Source organism: Eptesicus fuscus, chromosome 8 (assembly GCF_027574615.1).
Source record: "Eptesicus fuscus isolate TK198812 chromosome 8, DD_ASM_mEF_20220401, whole genome shotgun sequence".
Classification (NCBI taxonomy): Eukaryota; Metazoa; Chordata; class Mammalia; order Chiroptera; family Vespertilionidae; genus Eptesicus; species Eptesicus fuscus.
The window spans coordinates 96108381-96134006 of NC_072480.1; the positions used below are offsets into that span (position 1 = coordinate 96108381).

At 40.9% G+C, this 25626-nt stretch overlaps 1 pseudogene; it reads right to left on the minus strand.

Moving 5' to 3' along the window:
- LOC103295437 (protein LSM14 homolog A-like) lies at positions 1-24456 on the minus strand (annotated as a pseudogene).
- Between the last annotated feature and the right edge of the window lie 1170 nt (positions 24457-25626).

The window sequence follows — 25626 nt, forward strand, 5'->3', positions numbered from 1 at the left end:
TCAAAGACTTGTTTGTAGACTATGCGGCAACTTAGTTCTCTTTCCTATATTCAAAATCTGCCCCCACGACCTCCTCTGAATCTACCACAAAATCCTCGAGGGGTGGTTGAAGGTACCCCCTCTGCCACCACCACACTCTTGGCCACCACAATAAATTAGACGTCCTCTACCTCTGTACCCCCCCACAGCCCCGGTTTGGATGAAGTGGGATTCCAAATGTTTCAGCATTTAATCTTGTTCAGGCCAGCTTGGTCTCCGTTCTCTTTTATCACAAGAAGTATTATCGAAGAAGGATTTAGTTTTGTCTGAACAGCAATTAGGTCCAAGTTGATCTTCATCTGCGTTTCCTTCATTGTTTTGAGTATCAACTCCCGAGTCTCTTTTATCTTCACCATTTATAGGCTTCTCTTGTTTCTCGAGTTTATCTTCCACTTTCAATTTAAGTTTATTATGAAACTGTGTCTATTCCCTCCTTGTTAAATTGTGCATTTGCACTTTCAAAGTCTTTCTCAAATTTCATAGCACCATCTCGCCGAATACCAATCTCCCCTGCCACGTCAGTGACCCCCCATCCTCTCCTTGGAGCTGAAGGAGCATCTGGAACTATTTGTCTCTTGCTATCATTTCTGAGTGGCTCATTTCTGGTCTTGAAACGTTGTGTATTTCAGCTCGCCTGTGCTCTTGATTGTCCATTGCCTTTTGGCTGGTAGATGGTAAAGGCCTGGTTGATACAGGGCTCCTTCTCCCAACAGGTGTCAGAGCTGATAAGTGGGCCGAGGCGGTCTGCATTACTTGTTCCATGGTAAGGCTTTTCCTCAAAGGATCTGAGGGCTTGAACGACCTCGAGACACTTGTGTTGTAACAGATCTTGTACCCTATGCCGAGGCAGAACCAACTGCACTGCTTTGGGCCAGGTACCGCTGCTTGATGCTTCTGTTCCCAAGGATGTCAAGGAGCCTCCAGCAACACCAACAGCACCAAACTGCTGCCCGACTAATGACCTTGGACTGACCTGGCTGTACCTCGACACCCTGCCAAAAGGTCCACAGGAACCCACTGGCTGGAATGAAGAAGTAGATGAGCCTAGTGAAGACTGACCGGTAACTGGGTCCTGAGGCAAAGAACATTGCGGTTTTGGAGGCTCACAAACAGTGAAGTCTTTAATATCACCCCCACGGAATATAATGTATTCAGAGGCTTTATCTCGGGGTGATATTGGATGATCTGTTGGTCTGTCTTCTGTACCAAAGGAACTTTTACGAGGGCTACGGTGGAGTTCTCAGTGTCGATGGTGTAGAGGATGCCCTCGTAGCATTGGAGATAAGGCTGATCTTGCTGCAGATGAAAGGGGTGCCCCACGCATGGTGCCACCCCTGCTATGGCTGCTCCCAGTGAGGCAGATCTGACGCCGCTCCGCACGCCTGCTTGCTCTGTCGGCACCTATAGCAGCCACCTCAGACCCAGTACATTCTTATAAATATCTAAACATTAAATAAGTGTATGTAAAGTCCAAAGAACAGATGGAGATGCTCTCATCATCTTCTCCCAAATCTAGCTTCAAAAATAGCCAGCCCAGCCCTAACTGGCTTGGCTCAGTGGATAGAGCGTCAGCCTGCAGACTGAAAGGTCCCAGGTTCGATTCCAGGTCAAGGGCATGTACTTTGGTTGCAGGCACATCCTCAATAGGAGTTGTGCAGGAGGCAGCTGATCGATGTTTCTCTCTCATCGATGTTTCTAACTCTCTATCTCTCTCTCTTCCTCTCTGTAAAAAATCAATTAAAAAAATCAATAAAATATATTTAAAAAATAGCCTGACCATTATTAATTTTAACAAGGAAGAAGACAGCACATTGGTCCTAACATTTCTCATAAATTGTCAGTGTTCTTTATATTAAGCAGAAAATAGCCTATATAGACAGCAGAAAATAACCTTTAAAGTATTATATGTATACCATTTATTGTTTGTCCTTTATAGCTATATGTTGGTTAAGTGTATATATTTATCAAAGATGACACTTCTACTAAAATTACGTGTCATTTCTGTAAGAATTTTTTGGTAAGTACTAAAGAAAAATTGATTTAGAACAGTGATCTTCTCCAGAGATATTTGTTAGGAAAGTCAGATTTTTTTCATATCACAACTTCATTGTGTGCTGAGAGCATGGTTTATTATGTGGGATAGAAAAATATCTATGTAGCCTCATGAATATGGGAGAGTGTCTGTAAAATTATAGTAGGTATTGGTTTTGTTTACGTTTGTTTTGGATAGCAGAGAAATGGTATCACCTTCAAATATTAATTCTTGGAAAAGAAATAATTAGGTCAGGACGGTGGTGAGTGTATAGTTTCTTTATCATTGTCAAGTACATTCACCACAAGTCATTTGAAGTGTTAATGTAAACATGCTTATCCTACACAATTACATAAAAATCATAAACATGTTTCTTTTTCATAACAGCCACTTTGCTTACATTAAGGGGAAATCACCTATGAGTGAATTAGTTTGACCCTTAGAGGAGTCCCAGAGTGTGGTGAGCCATAAAATGTTCTCTGCGGAAGAGTGTTTGAGTCTTGTCAAAGGGGGAAACCACTGCTATCTCGGTGTTATAATAAAGGAGGATTTTGGAAATTTATTGACAAATTCTCTAATTCTGAGCTTGTTATCTGAGAGCGAGAGGACAGTATTTGCAAGTCAAATCATGGCAGAATCTATTGTCAGACAATTAAAACATCTTCTCTGAGACCTACCGAACTAACCTTTGTGTGGTCTTGCTCTCAGATGGAAATGGTTCCTGGGGACCGTTGACAGCATGAATTTTGAGATGACACTAAATGTGTGTGGGAACTTGCAAAAACAAATCTAAAAAAAGATTCAGGATCAGGGTTTTCTTTGCCACTTTTTTACCATGACGGGGTGGGAGTGGGAGCTGGGGCCGGGGCTGGGGGAGGCTCCAGAGGGAAGGTGATGTGAGAGATGCTGGTAAAAGTTAGTCCTGGTCAAGCCTGGGGTGAACAATGACACAGTGTTGTTGTGGGCTGCCTCCACGACTTAGATATTCTTCCCATGTCAGTATAATCACTACTGGGAGGTAGCTCGATGAAGGATTACCATATCATTAATAGTATCCATGACTTTTGTTCAAAGGCGACTTGTGCAATGTTGCCTTGTGGATGAAGCGCCATAATCCTCTGAGCCGCAGCTGTAGAGGGGAGCTCCTCAGAGCCGCCCACACTGACTTCCCTGTCCTCTCGGATCAGTTCTAAAAAACAGACAGAAACAACGGTCAACTCAAAGCCAAAAAAAAGAAACATCCATTCTACATTTCCACATTCATCTCCAAGCTTCAATCCCTGCCAATGTCTCCCATTCATCTCTTCTCTAACATCCAGATCACCACTCGGATGGTGGCCAGATTAAAGGGGGAACAATGCAGTTTTAAATGTAAAGTTTGCATCTAATTTTTTTTTCTTTGCATGAGAAAAAGCACATTGATTCTATCTATGTGTCTGTCTAATGCTTAGCCTGTAGTTTTTCAGGACTTTCTTATTTTCTTTGGCAACATGAGGCATGCTTGGTTCTCTCAACTGTCTGGGCTTTCTCAGTTTATTTGGCGACGACACCTAACATTGAAATTTGTATTTGAGTAGAAAAGTATATATATAGTTGATAAACAATGGGGTTTTACTTCATTAATATTATTGCTGCCAAGAAACTTCTACTTCCAGTCAGTCTGAGCACTGAAAGAAATCTAAAAACTTAGCAGTAGCTTGAAACCGAGATATTAGGGATTGGGCAGAAGAAAATAATGAGCGAATCACATTTGGTGACAACTCCAGGTGGCAGAAGACAGGAAAGAATGGATGTAACTTTAAGAGCCCATTTCATTTCATAAAGCTCACCTCCCCAAAGAAAGGAGAGTGAAAAGTGCAAGAGAGACCCTGACTGATTTGGCATTGGAAAATGTAAAAGTACAATGAAGCCTGGAGTTAAATTTCTTGTTTCATACATTAATAATCACACTTTTATTTCAAATTGAAACTAAGTTATGCCTTGATTTACTCACAAGCCGTTATTTTTAAAAAGTGTTTTAATCTTACACTTTCATCTCATTGCTTCATTGGAAAATCACTATAGCATTATATTTTAATAGAGTGGACACACAATATTATATTAGTTTCAGATGTACAACTTAGTGATTTAGACATTAAGGATGTGATCACCACGGATAAATCTAGTAACCATCTGTCACCATATGAAGTTATTAGGATATTATGGACTATATTCCCTATGTCCTTTATATCCCCACAATTTATCTATTTTATAACTGGAAGTTTATACCTCTTATCCCCCTTCACTTCATTCACCCATTTCCCCCCTTCCCTCTGGCAACCATCCATTTGTCCTCTGTATCTATGAGTTTGCTTCTGTTTTGTTTTGTTGGTTGGTTTTGTTTTTAGATTTCACATATAAGTGGGTCCTAGGGTATATGTCTTTCTCTGTCTGACTTACTTCACTTAGTATAATACTCTCTAGGTTCATCCCTGTTTTCACAATAATATAAGCACATAATAAATACATACATATGTAATCTCACATAAAGCAAGGCTTTTTGAAGTCCTTACGAATGCTAAAAGTGTAAACATTTTCTTGAACCCAAAAGTTTGAAAACTGCTGTTCTCAATCACAATGGGAAGAGAAGTGCTCCCCCTAAAACTAGAAACTTCTCCATGGCTCTGTTACAGAAATGTTCCCTCAGGAGATAACTTGCTTTCTTCAAATAGGTAAAAGTTCAGGATTTGGAACTCTGTGATTTGGGGCATCTCAGTTTACCCAAGTGAACAATGGAACAGATGGATTCATAAGCTGAGATTCAGTGAGGGCCTTCCAGGCACTAGCCACTGTTTCCCAGGCAGTGGATGTACACATGTATGAGCAACTCCATCACTGCCCTCTAGAAGTTCACTCAATAGGAGCAGCAAACCAATGAAGAGACAGCGATAACAGAGAGTGGCAGGTGTACATGAGGCGCTATGGAAACATAGTGGGGTACCTAATCCAGAGAGCAGGCAGAAGGGAAGGCACTTTGAAGTGGGTCTTGAGGGACAGGTAAGAGTTAGCCAGAAGAAAAGGTGAAGGATATTCCAAACAGGGAAGTTAACATATGCAAGGAACTAGAGCAATGTTGTTGTTGTTTTCAAATGATGGGTTGGGTTCCCTTAATAGATCATGAAATCAATTTAATGTGTTATGACCAGGATTCTAAAAATAACAAAATAGAATAGAAAATATCAGAGTGCACCTCACATAGAATGGGTGTTTTTTCATGAAACCTTTTCCCCATTGTATTTATGTGTGCACATGCATGATAAAGAGAGAGAGAGAGGAGAGAGGAGAGAGAAAAACTGTATTTATTGAGTTGCAGTGTAAAATGCCTTTCTTATTGTTGGTTGAAATAAAAAACATTTTGAAAAGTACTGGTTTGAAGTCTTAAGAAGGAGCATTATATGTTCAAAGAATTATAAAGAGTAATTCAAATATGGGTGTAGCATGGGGTACATGTAGACAGTGCTACTGAAGAGGTAAGCAGGAATCAGATCATGGAGAGCCTTAAGGACTTGTCAAATAGTTTGTATTTTATCCTGAAGACAGTTAAGTACCACAAAAGAACTTTAGGAAGAGGAATGACATGATTCAAGATGTATTGGTCGAATAAAAATTATTCTAGCAGCTATGAGAAAGGTGGATTGGGGTGGTGGTAGTAAAGTCTGATGTTAGGAGACCTCTTTCCAAGCCATTGTGAAAATTCAAGGGCCTGAAATAAAGCAGCAGGAATAGAGAACTATAATAGTTTTTAATTTATTAGAACTCTTTTAAAAATTATGTGATTATTTCTCATATAGCATTCTGTTCTAGTTTTATAAATACATTATACACTAGACTATAAACTTCATGAAGGCAGGAATTTTTGTATCCTTTTCACATCTCAGCACCTTCAGAAATGAGAATAATACTTAGTTTGTCAGCTGCCCAATGAATCTTTGTTGAATGAATGAAGTAAATATTCTCTTTTCCAAAGAGGATATTAATTATAGGAGGTTGTTTTAAGTTTTCTTCTGCTTCCTGCATTATCTTTGTAATCTCCCTTCTTTTCTTTTTTTCCCTTTGCCATTGTATTTTATTTTTTATTATCTCTGTCTTTCATGATAGAGGCTTTCCTAAATGTTTAGCAGTCTTTCTATATCCATTTATATTTAAAAGTAAGGCACTCAAATCAATTGAATGCTCCCTGTGCGTTGATAAGATAGGTTATTTGCTGACTCCCAAATGTCAATTTTTATCTTTACTCTTGTGTGTGTGTCTCACTTTCTTAATAGAGAACCTTCTCATTTCTGCCTTGGGAATATAACCCTGGCCGGCAGTTCTGGGGGGCAAATGGGCTAAAATATTTGACAGTTAAACTATTGAGTGGGCAAACTTCCATTTAATTCTTGTTTTTAGTATTTTACCTGACCCTGAGCTCAGTTTCCCTGATGTTTTTGAGTCTGGAATCTTCCTGGTTCAATTTCTCCTCCTTTTTTCATCCTTGTTTCTTATCCTTGCCTTCCAAGTTCCCTGCTGCATCCTGACCTGTCCAGGAATCTGTGCTGGGAATTCAGTTCCTCCTGTCTGCATCCCCTTGTTCCTGTACTGAGGTTTCTCTCTCCTGCTCAGTTACTGTTCATCCCGCTTTCCAGTTGGACATCTCTATGTGATCGTGTCATACAGCACTCCTGGCCCTGTGAGCTTATGCTCTTTTTATTTCTTTACTATCATTTTAGAAGGGTTTTAGGAGAGGGAGGAGATAAACTCGTGCATTTACTCTTTCATGTTTAAACAGAGGTCTTAGAGGGCTTTTTAGAGACTAGCTTTATTTACTGACTAGATTAATTATTAGCCTCACTTTTCTCAGATTTAATCACATTTGTCCAATTAAGTTATCTAGGAAAAGAATTTTAGACTACTGGTCATGTTCTTTGATTTTGGCAATACAAATTTTCTTTTCAGTGTAAGGAATGAAATGCCATAATCTAGTGATAATTCTTTTAGAACATGCTGTATTATGTGAATATTGATACTCATCAATATGTATAGCTAGTCAGTGAGTTCTTATTTGTATTGGCAGTTCTGTTATGGAAAACTCTGGTAGAAAATCTGTCGAAGCAACTGATGCATAGGGAAAATACAATTATGCATATGGTTGAAATGGATTCTGATAAATGGATACCATAATTAAAATGAAGATCTAAAACATTGTCCTCACCCTGTATCGTCAGTCTCCTCCCCCAGTCTCAGGCTGCCACTGATCTTTCTTTGTTGCCATAGTTTGCCTATTCCAGAATTTGTAAGAATATACTGGTATCCAAATTAATATTAAGTGTTACTTAATAGGAAATCATAGCCTATTTGGTGTGAATCACTTCTGTTTTTATTTTTTTTTATTTTTTTAAATTACTTTATTGATTAAGGTATCACATATTTGTCCTCAACCCCCTCCCCCCGTTCCCTTCCCAATCCCCCCCACACGCAAGCCCCCCTCCCCCTGTTGTCCGTGATCATTGGTTAGGCTCATATGCAAGCACACAAGTCCTTTGGTTGATCTATGAATCACTTCTTGCCATGCAACTTTTGGTTCTTGTTGATGAATGAATTTCAAGAAGATTTAGGATTCCAGGAACTTAAAATGTATCTTGTGAGAGGACTTCAGGTTCTCAGAACATCAAAATAAACACCTTTGACCTGTCAGCCAGTAGCTTCCCAGCCACACTTTCTGATTTTTTTCCAAATACCTCCAGGTTGTATTGACTAGAATGATCACATACTGAGTTTGAAACTTGGGAAAGGAGTCTAAACAAGCCAAAGGCAGAAGGGCTCTGTAAGCACTAATTTCCCACAGGGCTGCATTTAGTAACCTATTAGGATAAGCTTGGAATGCGTTTCCCTCAGCCAGGGCAGATGTCCAAGGGTATCTGTATCAAGGAGGTCTATTAAAAGTATTAGGAACGGAGAGCCAGTTATGCACGCCAAATCCCTTCTGATTTCGACAGGACCGTGTATTTTTAGTTTTACTTTGTATGCTTGACTTGTCTAAAATAACTTGTAACTTGAAATCTTAAAGGAGAGTTCCTTTATCTCAATATCCAAATCATTTATACTTACTAAATCAGGAAGTTGATTGATTCCCAGAACATTTTCCTTTTTAGCATATCTGAAGACAATGCATTTACTCATATGCATGGACTATTTTTTTTAATCCTCACCCAAGGATGTAATTTTTATTGCTTTGTTTTTTCTTAGAGAGAGATAGAAACATTGATATGAGAGAGAAACATCGATTGGTTGCCTCCCGTACATGTCCTGACTGTGAATCAAACCCGCAAACTTTTGGTGTATGGGACCAGGCTCCAACCGAGTCACCAGCCAGCCCTATTTTTATTTATAGTATATTTATTTTATGTTACTCCCAGGAGAAAATTCATGTTTTTAGCAAGCTAGCACTAAAAGAAACCTTAGAGGTCAAATTGTCCATCTTCTTTCTGATACAAGGAAGGAATCTGAGACTCAGGTGACTTCCTGAGGTCTCTGGGAAAAAAGATTAATTTCAGGCATTAATTTTTATATGAATCTAAGTCTTTTTCTTAGTCATTTAATATTTCTAAGCCTAAATTAGCAATACATTTGCACCAGAGCCCAACTACCACCCCACACTTAGTCCACCAGTCAGAAAGCCTTATTCTAGAACAGTTGTTCCTGAGCACATGGACATACACATTATCTGTCCTATCTGACCACCACCTCACCACTGTTATGGGCATAGAAACCATCAAATTGTTTCATCCAACATATTCACTAAATGTTATCTGCACAGAATACTAATATAGCCAGTGGAGTGTGTTCATTAGAGAACACGGGGAAGTGCTCGCACAAGTAGGACAGAGCAGCTGGTGAGACTGAGTCTGAATGCACATAATTTAGACTTAGAAAAACCACAAAGACACAATATATATTTACCTTATATATAGTCAATAAGTACTGTATTTTTAAGAATTGTAAGGCCTAGCCAGGTGCTTCAGTTGGTTTGAGCATCATTCCGATACCCCAAGATTGTGCGTTCCATCTCCAGTCAGGGCACATACAAGAATCAACCAATGAACATGTAACAAAGTGGAACAATAAATTGGTCTCTCTCTATGTCTCCCCCTCCCTTCTTTCCTCTCCCTCTAAAATAAATGAAAAGAATTTTAAGGAACTGCAATTGTTTGAGAATTTCGTATTTTGAGAGAATTGTTTTTCTGATTAGATCAGCATTTCAGGAAGAACTGCGTGGACTTAGCTTTCACCTTATGAGAAGTCTCTAATCTTTTGAAAAGTTAAGTCAGATTTAGGAAATGATCATTTGTGTGTGTGTGTGTGTGTGTGTGTGTGTGTGTGTGTGTGTGTGTGTGTTTACCATTTGCTGCCTCACTAGGCAGCAATCATTAAGTATAGTTCTAGAAATCCTATTATTGGGATGACTTCCAATATAGCAGCTGTAGTTGTTGTTACCATGGCTACTGAGTATCACTGTATCCCCTCTGCTGGCCTCAGTGCCATGTTGCTGACAGCTCTGGAACTTTACTTCCCTGCTTTCCTGTCTCCTCTCATTCCTTAAAGGAGAGTTCATTTATCTCAATATGCAAATCATTTATACTTACTAAATCGGGAAGTTGATTGATTCCCAGAACAATTCCATTGGATTCTCACGTTAGACAGTGTGTTGATTAGGAAAAGGTTCTGAGCCAATAACAGAAACACGGCTCCTGTGTGTTAAATAAGGTAGAGGTGTGTTTTCCGTCCCTCAAAAGGAGGATGGAGCAAGCAGCCCAGGCTGATGTGGCATCTTCCTGGTATTATTATCAGGGGCCAGGCTGCTCTCCCATTCTAAAGCTTGGTTTTCACATTAAAGGTTACTTCATGGTTCTGATGCTTGAAGCTCTGGCCTGCGTGTACTAGTGGCAGGCCTGAAATAGGGAGAAGGCAGAAGGGCAAAAAGGGGGTTCCTTTCAGCCGAGTCTGTTCACTTTAAGCATCATTCTCAGAAATCACACACAATACTTCTAATTATAACATATGGCCAGAATTCAGTCACATGGACAGGCCCAGCTGCAAGGATGCCTGGGAAATGTAGTCTTTTATCCTGAATAGCAATGTGCCCAGCTAGGAAGGAGAGAGTGAGGAGAAGCAGATAGATGTTGTGGTAGATAACTAAGTCTCTACCACAGGTAATTTAGGTGGAATATTCTGTCATATCCATGATGCCTTAATTGCTCATAAGTAGTGGTTACTACTTTACAGAAATAGTATCTGTGGATATGTGATAGATGCGGTCTTTTGAGCATCCTCAGAGATTATCCTCTGTCATATGAGCATATCCATAGTCAGTGTTTGCTCTTTATTAGAATACTTTCAGTTACAGGAATTCAAATAAAACAAAGTTTCAAATAGAATCTCAAAAATATATCCACTGCCAAATACTTAACAGAATCTTAGGGAATAAAATAGACTTAAGGAAAACTGGGAGAAATTCAAAACACAATAAAAGGCTGTAAAAATAATTAATGGCTTCTTGTGAAAGGAACACCATAAGTATGATTGCGTAGTATAACCCCCCAAATAAGCTTTTGTTAATTTTTAGGGAGGTTGAAGAAGTCTAGTACCAAGTTATATCCTACTTCTATTTCTTTGCCTAGGTTTATTCATCATAGCTCTTTCAAGATAACTTTTCTTGATATTTACCTACTGTGTGATTAGAAAAAAACAGATTTATTGAGATATAAATTACATATTTACTCACTTAAAAATTTAATCATTTACAAATCCATCCACTGTAAGCTTGTAACTCAGTGATTTGAATAAATGTATTGAGTTGTGAACTATCACCACAATCCAGTTTTAGAACAGTTGTATCTTTCTGTATCTATAAATTTGTTCTTTCTAGACATTTTCTATAAATGTGATCATGTAATATATATTCTATGTCTAGCTTATTTTACTTAGCATAATGTTTTTCAGGTTCATCCATGTTGTAGCATGTATCAAGAATGAATTCCTTTTAGTTGCCAAATAGTATTCCAGATTATAGGTATACCATATTTTGTTTATTCATTTATCAGTTGATGGACATTTAGAATGTTTTCAGTTTTTTGTTGCTATGTCCTACGAACATTTGTGTACATGTCATTGTGTGAACATGCGTTTTCATTTCTCTGATAGATTTATAAGAGTGGGATTGCTGGATTGTATTGTAAGTTTATGTTTAACTTTTTAAGAAATTGCACTGTATTTCAAAATGGTTGTGCCATTTTACATTACCCCTAGCAATGCATGAAGGTTTCAGTTTCTCCATTTCCTCTCCAACATTGATTAATATGTATCTTTTTTATTATAGTCATTCTAATGGATGCCTAGTGGTATTTCATTGTGGTTTTAATTTACATTTCCCTAATGATTTTTTAAAAATATGTTTTTATTGATTTTTAGATAGAGAGGAAGGGAGAGGGAGAGAGAGAAACATCAATGAGACACATCAATCAGCTGCCTCCTGCACTCCCCCTGCTGGGGATTGAGCCTGCAACCTGGGCATGTGCCCTGACCTGGAATCAAATCCGGGACCTCTTGGGTCCATGGAATGCCACACCAGCTGGGTGATTTTGAGCATCTTTTTGTGCGTTATTAGATGTAGGTATAGCTTCTTTGGAGAAGTATTTATTCAAATATTTTGCGCATTTAAAAAATCTGGTCAATTGTCAAGCTCTATACATTAGTCATTGTAAATTCTCTCTATATATTCTGATACAAGGCCTTTATCAGACATATTATTTGTACATATTTTATTCCACTCTGTGTGACTTATGCTTTTGTTTTCCTAATGGTGTCTTTTCATGTAGCCCAACTTACCAATTGTTTTATAGCTTGTGCTTTTGGTGTTGAGTTGTGAGATTTTGAGCAAGTTGTCTAACCTCTGCAAGCCACTGTTCCTTTGTCTATAAGATTAGAGTACTAATTCATACCTCAAAGGTAACTGTGACTTACATCTGCTTTCCCTGTTTCTCTTTGGAAAAGAGGAGGCTGCAAGTTCAAAGAAATGGTGCTTTTGGTACTTATGGTTGACTTGCTGGGGGTGGGGGACTTGGAATGTCTAAAAGCTACTGAATAGATCTGCTAATCATTTTTGCTCTCATCTTCTGATCTAAGAGATCAGCTTCACAGGAAGGGAATAAGCAGTATAGGTAAGGGGAACCAAATTGCAGAGGAGGTTAAGGAATGGATGAAGTTACCTGGGAAGGGCGAAGGATAGGAGGGACCGAGTATGAAGAAGCTTGAGGAAACTTTTGATAGATATAGTAATAATCTTAATTATGACGATGGTTTTACAGGTATATACATATGTCAAAACTTATCAAATTATATACTTTAAATATGTGCTGTTTATTGCAAATCAGTTACCTCCATAAAACCGCTTTGTAGAAAGACATTTTTACACCTATTAGGATGGTTATAACTTTAAAAAACTGCAGAAAATAACAAGTGTTGGTGAGAATGTGGACAAATTGGAACGCTCATGCATTGCTGCTAGGAATGTAAAATCATAGAGCCACTGTGGAAAACAGTTTGGTGGTTCTTCAAGAAATTAAAGATGGAATTTACATATGGTCCAGTAATTCCATTCCTAGGTATATACCCAAAAGAATTGGAAGTGGGCACTCAAACAGGTGTTTATATATCAGTGTTCATAATAGTATCCATCAACAAATGAATGGATAAGCAAAATGTGGTATATCCATACAATGGAATATTACCCATTAAAAAGGAGTGAGAGCCTGGCTGGTGTGGCTCAGTGGTTGAGCGTCAACCTATGAACCAGGAGGTTACAGTTTGATTCCCAGTCAGGGCACATGCCTGGGTTGTGGACTCGATCCCCAGTGTGGGGCATGCAGGAGGCAGCTGATCAATGATTCTCTCTCATCATTGATGTTTCTATCTCTCTCAGAGTGAGATTCTGATACATGCTGCAACATGGATGAACTATGAAGGCATGCTCAGTGAGATAAGCTAGAAACAAAAGGACAAGTATTGTATGCTTCCACTCACATGCAGTACCGAAGATAGGCAAGTTACAGAGGAAGAGAGATTACCAGGTTCTGGGAGGAGAGGAGAATGGGAAATTATTGTTTAACTAGAGACATGATGCACCAAGATTCGTGCAAGAATGGGCCTTCCTTCCCCTGGCTGCCGGCCCCGCCTTCACTCCAGCTCGGAGCCGCCTTTCTGCCTTCCCATGCTTCCCAGAGGCCTGGAGAGGCTGGGGCAGTGTGGAACACTTGCCCCTGGCTGCTCGGCACCTGCATATGCAAATTAACCCACCATCTTTGTTGGGTTAATTTGCATACTCTCTCCTGATTGGTTGGTGGGTGTTGCAAAGGTACAGTCAATTTGCATATTTCTCTTTTATTAGTGTAGATGGGTGCAGAATTCTGTTTGGGATGATGGAAAAGTTTTGTAAATGGATAGGGGTGGTGGTTGTATAACATTGTGAATGTACTTAATGCCAGTGAATTGTACACTTAAAAATGTTTAGTTTTATGTTATATTTATTTTACCATGATAAAAAATGCCAAAAACGAATAGACCAAGTGATATATAAGTTTAAGTGAAGATAGCAGTAAAAAATATGTAATGAGAAGTTGACGAATCAGCCGCAGGGATGAGGCCAGAAGTAGGCAAGTTCTTCCTTTCTGGTTCCTTTATCCCACCACTCACACTTATAATTATTATAAATTTATTGTATTTCTTCACTCCCTAGTCTTCAGGCACTTAGATGGGGCAGGAGATATGTAAAGTAAAAAATGAATTGAATGCATTTAGCCTGGGGAAGAGAGGACTTGGGGGAGGCACGACAGCGGGGGTTGAAATATTTACAGGGCTGTCAGGTAGCGGAAAGAGGAGCTTATTCTGTGTGCTCCATGGATGGAAGCAGGGTTTCATGGGAAGCAGATCTTCCCTGCCTCTGAAAAAGGAATAACGTTTAAATAAATAGAACCGTCTGTAAGTGGAGTAGTTCCTTGGAATGCTGGAAATGGGTAAACTGCTGCATAAGATGGGCAGTTGGGCCATGTGGTCTTTGTCTTAGCATCCCAGCAGGAAAAAGTAGGGAATTTCAGTAAGGATTGCGAAGAGTATTGAATGAAGGAACTATTTGGAGAGGTGTGAGCCAGATTGAGGGAGTCTACCAGGATTGTTGAGGCACCAGTGAACTAGCCCCAGGGGGCGGCCTTACCATCAGGCCTGACATAGTGAAGGAGGCAGTGCTGTTCAAGGAGCCCAGTGGAGCTGTAGACGGGGAGTCACCCAGCGGGAAAGGGGGACCACCCAATGGAAGCTGGCCGCCATTGGCCAAATCACGGCTCCAAGGCAGAGAAACAGCAGCGGTAAAACTTGCAGCCTTCTGTCTCCTGCATCTTTCATTGATGACCCCAGGTGGAAGCCCGAGGGCACAGAAGCTGCAGCGATGCAGCTTTCAGGGAGAGACCACCTTCCTGGGGTACTGAGTGGGGCAGAGAAGTGTGTCCAAGGTTTCTTCCACCTCCAAGGTCTACAAGCTTTGAGGTTATGATGCATTTGATTTTCATAGCAGACAACCTAATTTCCACCACATTCAAACTTGGGAAGAGCAAAAAACCCAAAGATTGCAGCGGATACTCTATGAATGACTAGTACATTGTGTGATGGTGAAAAGGTGCTTGGGTTATCTGGCGATATCCATGGGGTCAGGACATGTCCTTGGAAGCTGAAAGGTGGGAAAGAAGCCATCGGTGAGCCAACACAGAGTTAGCACGTCCTGTGTGCCAGGCATGTTCTAAATGCCGGAGGTCTCCCGCTGAGTAAGGCAGAGCACCCTCTCTTCTTACGTAGAAGTAGGGGACAGACGATAAGCATCTATTCATTATGGGGAAAATTAAACACGTAGCTCCCAGTACCTCAAATACAGCACTGTCCACACTCTGAATGAAAACCTAAGTAAATTAAAGAGCGTTTACATTCCTGTTCAGAGCAGGCAGATATTCTATTGTGGTGTGCCACAAACAGAATGGAACTTTAACATACAGAAATTAATTACAGATTCAGAAGGTGAAAACTTATCCCAGGAGTTCATAATTTTATGAGGGTTTAATTTATATTGTTATTTTAGACTGACTATCCCTTTACTCTGAGGTAAGTTCAAGAAAATTCATGAGGAGAGAAACTTTTCTTGGAGTTTTTATTCTTTGGGCAGTTTGGTACTTAGTGTCAAAAATACAACTTTCAAAATAGTAGAGAATAAATTAATGATGTTCAGCAATATAGAAAAGTCCTCTATACTATATATTTTTTTCTCCTTTAGAATTTACTAGTTTATTTACTACTTGGATGCCAATCTATTATATTTTAGGGACCAAGAAAAACTGAATATGCAAAATAAAATATTGCTGTTACATTTGAAGACATTTCCTTTGGTTTTTCTTTTCTTCCTTTTTTACTTTTTTCCTTTTCCACCCCTTTTGGGTAATGCTTACCTCTGTGCAATTAAAGAGGTTTCTAATTTACCTTGGGATCAGCTATATCTTAAGAAATGCGGCATCTCCCAGGAAATCATTTGCTTAGCATCCTTACCAGGGTAGTAGAAAGGTCCTCCCCGGTGTCTTCGGCTGTCATCTTTGCACAGTAAGCGGGTCTTTCCCCTTAAGGAGACTCACTGACACGAGGTTGCTGGCTCCGTATGTGGGGCTTCTTGTCTGAATCCCAACCCCTTCCCCGCTGAGTTCTGTGTTCCCTTCCTCCAGAGGTCCAGTCTGACACAGTGTCCCCACTGTGGAGGGTCAGCAGCTGTGCAGGTGGCCATTTGCAATGATCATTATTTGCCTAACCTTAGAGAAAATAATATCACAATTGATTTCTCCTCCAAACTCTGTTGCTGTACATACAGAATAATTATTTGTTTGCATGTCTTAGACCTATGTGAGAGGTAAAAGTGGATTTTCTGCTTTTCCATTTGGGCAGGTTACTATCTATATGTATAAAACCCTAATATGCAAATAAACCGAATGGCGGAACAACTGAACAACTGAACAACCGGTCACTATGATGTGCGCTGACCACCAGGGGGCACGCGCGGAACCTGCAGGTGTCAGCAGCAGTGGGATGGTGGAGCAGGTGAGCGGGGGCGCCAGACCAAGGTGGGTTGCCGGTTACTGTCATTGGGGCAAGCCTCTAGTGGTTACTGAAAATTCTTTGCTCCTGCGTGCCGCGGTCCCACTGGGCGCTTGCACCTGCTGCCAGCGCCCACACCTGCTGCCGGCACTGGCCCCAGTCGCTCCGTGCTGTCAGTGGGTGCGAGCGAGCTGGGCCGGCGCCATCCGCTTGTGGGAGCAGCGGTGGCAGGAGCGGGGCTGCCCGCAGACAGGGGACAAAGGGCCACAGCGGGAGGGGCGGGGGGGCCGCAGAGGATGGGCCAAGACCCGCCCCTGTGCCCACCGCAGCCTCGCGGCCCACAGTTTCTTTCAAGGTGCATGAATTCGTGCACTGGGCCCCTAGTTAAATAATAAACATGATACAGAGAATGGCTGATAAAATCTCCTCATTTCTTCTAGTAGTCACACCCGAGTCTATATCAAGCATGTACAGGATCAAGTATCCATTAGACCTTCTTTATTTTTTGTACTTCTGTGGGTTTTCGTAGAACTCTAGAAGTGCTGTGACCTTTTAAAAATTAAATTAAATTAACTGAAAAGGGAACGAAAACGAGCCTGCATTTTCTGGAGTTTCCCCAGAGGCTTTTTATCTGTTTAGACGAAGCAGGGATTTTTCACATATTGACATAAGCATTCATTTGCTAATTTGGTGGACATTAAACTGCATGCAGCCTTCCCCAGAATCTTGAATGAAGTGAAATCCTTGGGTCCTCTGGGCTGCTCTGGTCCTGCAGCTCTCTCTGCACACAGCCGGTCCCCCTCCAGCTCCTCAGATAAAAGTCAGTGCTGATCGCCTTAAGGAAAGAATGAGTTAAATGGACCAACATTCTAGGCCTGGATCTAAAACTCCTGGCCCTTTCAGAGGCGCCCGAGCACCTGCAGCAGCAAGGTCATTTGCACATACATAAATAAATAAATTAACAATGAATAAATAATTTAATCCCGGCCACACAATGCCACCTTGCAGATTTGATCCCTGGCAGCTCCCAGTGAATTTGTCCATTTCTAATTCTTTTTGATAAAGTCCTCAGATACTTGCTGACTGTCAGGCTCATTTTCTTATTGTTTTCACTTGATTAGTTCTGTATGACCTAAGGTCGCCCTTAAAATCCACATCTCTCAGGAAGACTCCAAAAGGCCTTCTTTTTAGTACCAGAAAGGGTGGAAAGTGCCTGCCTTTCTCCATACAATGGCCTGGAAAGTTTTTTGTCACCAGCCTCCTGAAGCAGCCCTTAGGTTACCCAAGCGCAGAAATAACTCATTAAGGGGCACCATGTTTTCTCAGCCGCTTTATCCAGTGCACTTGGCTGTGCCCCTGTCAGCTCTCCCAGGTCCTGGAGGAATGGGCCACCTCCCCTGAACCTGCTAGGCAGCCCCGGCCGTGACAGCACCAGGCAGTGGCGTCTGCCCGCCCACACCGGTGCCCAGGCTGTGTGTGCCATGTCCATGATCTTCGGGAAAAGATGCTGGCCTTCTGTGGGCAGGGGTGGGGTTGGGGGTAGAAGAGAAGGTAAGAGGGGGACTTTTTTCCTCCCTTTTCTTTTTAAGCTGGCAGGAAGTTGCTGCCACATCCTCATTTTCAGGCCACACATTCCGTGTAGGGGTGGGCCCAGAGGCAGGAGTCCTTTCGAATTATCAATCGCTGTGATCCCCATCTCCAGGCCGAGGCCTCCTCACACTGTGTCACCACTGCCCACTCACTGGTCATGCTCTCCTCCGCCAGGATAGCTCCTCGAATGGGAGGGGAAAATGAGACCCTGTCTTGGTTGACTCTAATGGCCTTAATGAACGGGAACCAAATTCCTCGCTTCTGTTTTCACTGAAGAATTTACAGATTGTTTCCACAGTTCTGATAAAGCTTTCCATGATTCCTGACGGTCAAGTCTTTGGGATTTTCAAGGAGATTTTCTATGTAATATTTTTCTCTTCCTTCTTCTGGACCATCAGCTAAAAACTTGCTGTATGAGATAGAGTCTTACAAGGGTTAGTGTCTTTTGAGTACGTAAGGGAGGTGTCCCTGAAAGCTGTAGTGCCATGTGAAGTTTGAAAGCAGGCTCCACAGCCCACATGGAAGTCGACTACGTGATTATGTTTTAGAATCTCATCGCATACTCCCTTTATCTGATACTATTTTAAGAGTGGATTTTCCTATATTTGGGTGCCTTTCAGAAGTTTTCCAGAAGGACAAATTACCTAGGCTGAACTCTCAAAGCCCTCCAAGAGTTTGGTTCCATCATCTGAGTTGTAAAAAGGCCGAGAGTCTTGGCCCCCAGATGAAGTCAAGAGACCTTGTCAGCGAGACCCTTAGCTCAGGCCCTGGCAGAGCATGCTGGCGTGTGCCATGCACGGGAGGGTGAGCTTTCTGACCTCAGTGGTTGTGTGCCGACAGCGCTCCAGCTCTAGCAAACCTCCAGGCAACAGGCACCACAAGTCATGAATTTATATCCGTTTGTGTCATATCTGAGCCACAAAACAAAACTTTCATCCTCCGAAAGATCCATCACTTAGGGATGTGACGGCAAAGAGAAAACGCAGCTTCAGATGCTTGTGTTACCAGCATCTTGGGACAGTTGAAACTTTGTTACTGACGAAGGAGGGAGGGGTTTTAAATGATTGTACCTTTCTCTGTAGGAGAGTTATCGGTCTTTTTAATGGGAACTCTCTATTGGAGGTCTCTTGAGCTCTGTGAAGAGCAATTTATAAAAAGCCAGAAGTGTCTATACTCGCAGCAAGAAGACTGCCGCAAGAGAGACCCCCAGAAATGGGAAAACTGCCACACACATGTCACATGCGAGGTCATACACAAGTCTAGCCTTTCCTTACTTTGGAAGTTAGAAAGCATTTCAAACTTACAGAAAAATATAGGGAGTAATATAGCAAACACTTGTTCACCTCCTACCCAGATGCAATGGATACTAATTCACATTTTGCTGTATTTGCTTCAGCTCTTTCCTTGAAAAAGTTTACAGATGCAGGGGAAGCCTCATTAGTCCCCCTCCCTGATCACAGTCCCTCTGAGCCACCCCAGGATACTCTCAAGTTGTCTCCACAATTTACCTGGTAGAATGAAAGTATAATCTCAATGTGTAAACATATTGTATACACACAGAGCAGAGAGTGAAGAATATAAGTGGAAAGGTTAGCAGTTGATTTTTATAAAATTTGGGTTTTTTCTTCTTTGTACTTTACGTATTTACATGTTCTTGCTGATGACATATTTAAATGATGACAAGTAATGATAAAGGATAAAGAGCAGTATGCAGCTTGTTAATGCTAAAGATTGATGCCTGTTCCCCAGGAAGGTTCAAAGGACAGCACAGCAAGTTGTACCAACGTCACTTGTGATTTCTCCCAAATAGGAAATGCTTTTCTGTTCATGTTCTCATTTCACTTCTGTGCTCACAGGAGTCACTTATCCTAACCCCAAACTTCCTGCTTCCCTCACTCTTTACAATGTGCAAGGCCTATATTTCATATATTCTTTCATTATTCTGTGGTTTACAACCCATTTTTTAAAATACAATTTAAGCTGTTCTCCGAAGAGAATTTCACAGAATATTTTAAAAACATGTTTAGAAAATGTAAGCACAATCGTTTTGAAGCCAGCTGCCTAGAAACTTTGATACATAAGAAAGATGGTAAGGGTTCAGAGCAGTGATGGGGTCTTGGGCACCCAGGGATACACTGGGTTTAGGGTAAGGATAGTCTGAGACTTGGGTTTGTAGGTTTGAGTTAAGTGTTAGTTTCTATCAGTCCTTTATTATACAATGGATTTTAGCCATTTTTAACTTTTCTTTGGAAGACATTCTATTTTATTATTATTATTATTATTATTATTATTATTTTCTTTTTTTTTCCTTCTTGTTTGGGTTCCTCCGTGGTACTGTTCACTTTTCTTAATGCACTGCTTTTTGGAGGGAGCCAGTGGCTGGTAATAGCTGCCTTAAAAACCTCATGAGCGCCCCCTGCCGTTTCACAGTTGACAATACAGGCCCTATTCAATTCTAATTCCCAGAAGCATGCAAGTACATAAAAGAATTAGAGACTCCCTTGTAGATTTGCTTGATCTAAGAGGCAGATTAATACTTGTTAAATTTCTCGAGAATATTTACAAAATAAGAAAGGAAAGGAAGGCTACTTTTAGCATTTTATCTGGGCTAACACTCAGATTAGCACAAGGGGGCTGTACCCCTCATTTGATGTAAGAAGCAGGTCTGTGCCACTTTTGAGAAACTACCAGTGAAGAATGAAGAAATATATCATGAAGTTAATTAGATCTGAAGTGGATTGACTAAAACCTGGAAGATGGGTTTCTAGTCATTTCATTTTTATCTGTAAAGTTTCTTGAATATGTTTTTATTGATTTTAGAGAGAGAGGAAGGTAGAGGGAGAGAGAGGAAGCTAGAGGGAGAGAGAGGGTGAAACATCGATGAGAGAGAGAAACATCGATTGGCTGTTTCCTTCATGTGCCCTACTGGGGATCAAGCCTGCAACCCAGGCATGTGCCCTGACCAGGAATTGAACCAGAGACCTCTTGGTGTATGGGACAAAGCTCAACCAACTGAGCCACACCAGCCAGGGCATGATCTGTAATGTTTTGATATGAAAAAAATAATATGCTTTCAAAATAACCCATTGATATAGTTTCTGTTGTATTTAATATTAATACTTATTTAAATTTTGCATGGAGTTTGATTTAAATTATGTGCCATAATTGAGTGAATTTTCATGCTGAAGACAATTATATATTACATAGGTCACATTTATTAATCAGTATTTTTCCAAACTAGTTAATAGGGTACCATTCTATATCCCACGTTAAAAACATCAGAACATATGCATTCATCAGACTACAAATATATAACAGAACACGTAGTCACTAGCCCCAGTGAAAGCAGTGGGGGTAGGAATGTGAGCAAAACAGAGGTTTCTGCCCAGCCGGTGTGGCTCAGTGGTTGAGCATCGACCCATGCACCAAAAGGTCGCCATTCGATTCCCGGTCAGGGCACATGCCCAGATTGTGGGCTTGATCCCCAGTGGGGGATATGCAGGATGCAGCTGATGGATGTTTCTTTCTCACTGATGTTTCTATCTCTCGCTCCCTCTTCCTCTCTCTTTAAAATCAATTTCTTTAAAAACAGAGGTTTCTGCCTTTGTGTATTCAGATGAGTGTATATGGCATCAAAAACACAGACAACAATAAAAAATAGATAAGTTTGGCTTCATCAAAATTTAAAACTTTTGTGCCTGAAAGGACACAGCAACAGAGTGAAAAGACAACTGAAGGAATGGGAGAAAGTGTTTGAAAACTGTATATCTGATAAAGGGTTAATATCTAGCATATATAAAGAACTCCTATAACTGAACAACAACAAAAAACATACAACCCAATCTAGAAATAGGCAAAGAACTTGAATAGACATTTCTCCAAAGATATAAAAATAAGCACAGGAAAAGATACCCAGCATCACTAACCATTAGAGAAATGCAAATCAAATCCATAGTGAGTCACTACTTCACACCCATTAGGATGGCAATTATTAAACAACCGAAACAGAGACTAACAAGTATTGGTGAGAATGTGGGGAAATTGCAAGCCTGTGCATTGCTGGTGGGAATGGAAAATGATGTAGGTGCCATGGAAAACAGTATGTGATTTCTCACAAAATTAAAAATAGAATTACCTTATGACCTAGCAGTTCAGCTTTCGGGTATATACCCAAAAGAATTGAAAGCAGGGACTTGAACATATATTTGTAACCCAACTTCATAGCAGCATTTTTTTACACAAGCCAAAGATTTTCCAACAAATGGTCAGAAAATGAAAGGGACAGAGGGGAGAATCTATAGATTAAAAGAGATTTAAAAGCATTTTTAAATAAGCAAGACACCCACTAAACGATATTGCCCAGGGTTGCACATTTGGGTGACAATTTTTTTTTAGAAATCCCAGGAAGTGATTACTGTAAAAGTCTGGATAGTGATTACTTAGTTGGGGAGAAAGGGATTGGAACTGAGCTGAGGCTACAGGAGATGGCAAAGTTCTACTTCGTAATCTGCGTGGTAGTTACAAGGGTGTTCACCTTAAAATCAATCATTAAACCAGTATTTGTTTTATGTGGTTTCCGTATCTTTGTTTAATTTTATAATAAAACTAGAGGCCTGACGCATGAAATTTGTGCAAGGGTAGGCCTTCACAGCCCCGGCTGCCTCACGGCCCCATCCCCCACCCACTGGTCGTTCCGGAAGGTCATTCCGGAAGGTTGTTCTGCTGTCTGGTCTAATTAGCATATTAGCTCTTTATTATATAGGAAGATTTGTAAAAAGCATTGTTTTTATTGGGTATTTTATTATCTTTAGTCTCTCTCTAACATTCATAATTCTGTCACAATTTAGTAATGCAATTGGGCCATGTTTGCATCCATCAGATCGTTATTCGTACACGTACATACTACACACTATTGAAATCATTATTCATTTCTACATCAAGCATTGCCTTAAAGATCCATTTTGGTGGCTGTCTATAGACACTCAATCTGTGATTGGATCTTTGCGTTGCTTAGGTAGTACTTGTAAACAGTAAGTTTGGAAATCAGTGTTTGCTTAATAAAGATACTGTTGTTTTAATGAAATAATGCTTTAATAGGAACAGAAAGATACTCCACTTTGTGTTGTTTTATTCAGTTTAACAAAAAAAGATCCTAATCTTAGAGCTTAAGCTACTCTAAGGAAGTACTACCATTTGTCTTTTGTAGACATTTCTCACACTCTCTGCTAACCTCTGCTAGGTTCTGGTGCTAAAAAGATGAATATAATGTAGTGACCTTTTTAAAAGCTCAGAAATAAGTCAGCAACCCATAACAATGCAGAATTATAAAACTCTTAACTGCTATTGGGCGTCAACTCTTTTTTTTTTTAATTTATTTCAGAGAGAAAGGGAGAGGGGTAAGGGAGAGAGAGTTAGAAACATCAATTATGAGAGAGAATCATTGATTGGCTGCCTCCTGCACGCCCCACACTGGGGATCCAGCCCTCAACCCAGGCATGTGCCCTGACCAGGAATCGAACTGGGACCTCTTGGTTCATAGGTCAAAGCTCAACCACTGAACCACGCCACCAGCCAGACTGGGCTTCAACTCTTTATAGGGAAATCCTATGTAAATGTTACAAGCACAGGTCCCTCTCTCTCCAGTCCTCCTCCTCTCCCCACTGAAACCAGAATGGTCTTTCTTCTAATTAAGTCTTAAAACAATTTCCTGGCCATACAGACAGCCATTGATTTCTCAAAAGTTCCTGTTTCCTGCTTTTGAGCCTTCACGCAGGATGTTTTCTACCTGAAACTGTCTTCCTTTTATTCCCCAATTCACCTGGTTAATTCCTATACTTCCTTCAGATATCAGCTGAAATGTCACTTTCTCTGCATCCTTTGGACCAGTTGGGAGGCTCTGCTCTGGACTCTTTCCATGCCCCCACCCCCAGCACCTAGGATGTTTCTTTTTAGCATTTATCAGACCTTAATAATTGCTTCCTCATTGCTTCCCATGTGACTATATGACTGCTATCAGGATATCACGAGGCTCACCCCCCATTTCCTCAGTCCCTGGCATGTATAGGCACTTCATAGGTATTTGTCAAATGGATAATAGGGGGTTTGCACAGATGTAATGAGTAACACAGAGAAGTGCCTGATGATATTGGGGGGCGGGGGGTAGGAAGATGAAGGTATCAGAGAAAGCTTTCCAAAAGAGCCAGTGGCTACATCATACAGGGGAAGATGGGATTTGCCAGGTAAGGAAGAGAGGTGAGGCGATTGGGATGGTGGTGGAATGAACTTCTAGAAGAAAGGAAAGAGCATATGCCAAGGCAGGGGAGAGCTTGGCAAGTTTAGGCAATGACAGGTATTTTGGAAGACAGAATTGTAAGGGGTCAGAATAGGCAAGTGAGTTAGACACAGTGACCCTTACTATTCAGGAAGGCTGAATTTACAGGAAGGGTGTTGTACGGAGAGCGGTGATGTAGCAGCACACGTCCTGAAACACGGGAAGCCCCGCTGAAGAGACTCGCATCCCATGCTTCCGATTCTTCTCTTAGGTGGGCAGTTACGGGATGATCTCGGAAGAATTCAGGAACTTGATCCCTCTCACGCCGCATGGACCAGCAGGGCAGACTTGAAGGCGGCTTTGACTGGCCTGTGCATCAACCTGAATGAATGTGTCTGAAGTGCCGGGAAGGAGGTGGGAGGTGAGTCAGCTCTAAACACTAAGGAGAATGAGATACGTGCTTGTGCTTACTCCTACCATGGCCCATGTTTTCAAAAGGAGAGATTAAAAATTACTCAGTTTATGTGTACACCTGGACTGTCTTTCAAAGGGTATATATTTAAAAACTGGAAGTGGTGGTTGTTTCCTAGGAGGGGCACTGGGTGGCTGGGCAGAAGTGGCAGGGGGACTCCCCACTACGGACCCTTCGTACTTCTAACATTTTACACCATATACATGGATTAGCTATTTAAAACTTTCTTTCAATAGTGTGTGCATAGAAAGGTTTTAAGGGAACACATCCAGAATCTTAGAGCTGATATCTAGATGGTGGGATTGTAGGCGCTTTTGTATCCTCTTTGTACTTTTCATTGTGTTTCCAACTTTCTACAGTGAGCATATATTGCTTCTGTCATTAGTTTGTGAAAGGTATTTTTTTAATCTGGATTTTAGGGACTGTATTTGGGGACATCCAACTGCCCAATTTTGAGGTTCTGGAGGACCTCAACTTTACACAGGTAGAGGAGAGTATTCCTAAACTTAGATCCAAACCATACTGTTCTAAGAAAGGGTGAAAATATTCCTGATTATGGCAGCTGTTGCAGAGGAGAAAGGGAACTGGACTTGGAAGCAAACATATTGTAGTTCACATCCTAGGTCTGCCAGAATACAGTTACATGACTTTGGACAAACTCTCAGTATGACTGAGGTGCATCTTGGGTAGTGTTGAGGAACGAGGCCTGAGAAGTATGCAGTGGGAAGACCTGAAAAAGAACTTGGACTTTGTCCTAAGAGTAATGGGCAGGCATTGAATAATTCTAAACAGAGGCCTTTCAGATATGTTGTAGGAAAAAGCCACCCTTGCGGCTATGTTGAAATGAATTCGAAGAAGCAAAATGGAGGCTGGAGAATTGGTAGGCAGCTGAAAAGGGACATTGGCAGCCTGGTCTGTGGCAAAATAGATAGAAATGAATGGATTCAATAGATAGGAGGTAAAATCAACAAGATGATGATTGTTTGGCTGTGGAGTTTTGGAGAAGGGAGAGAGGCTGGTCAAGGGATA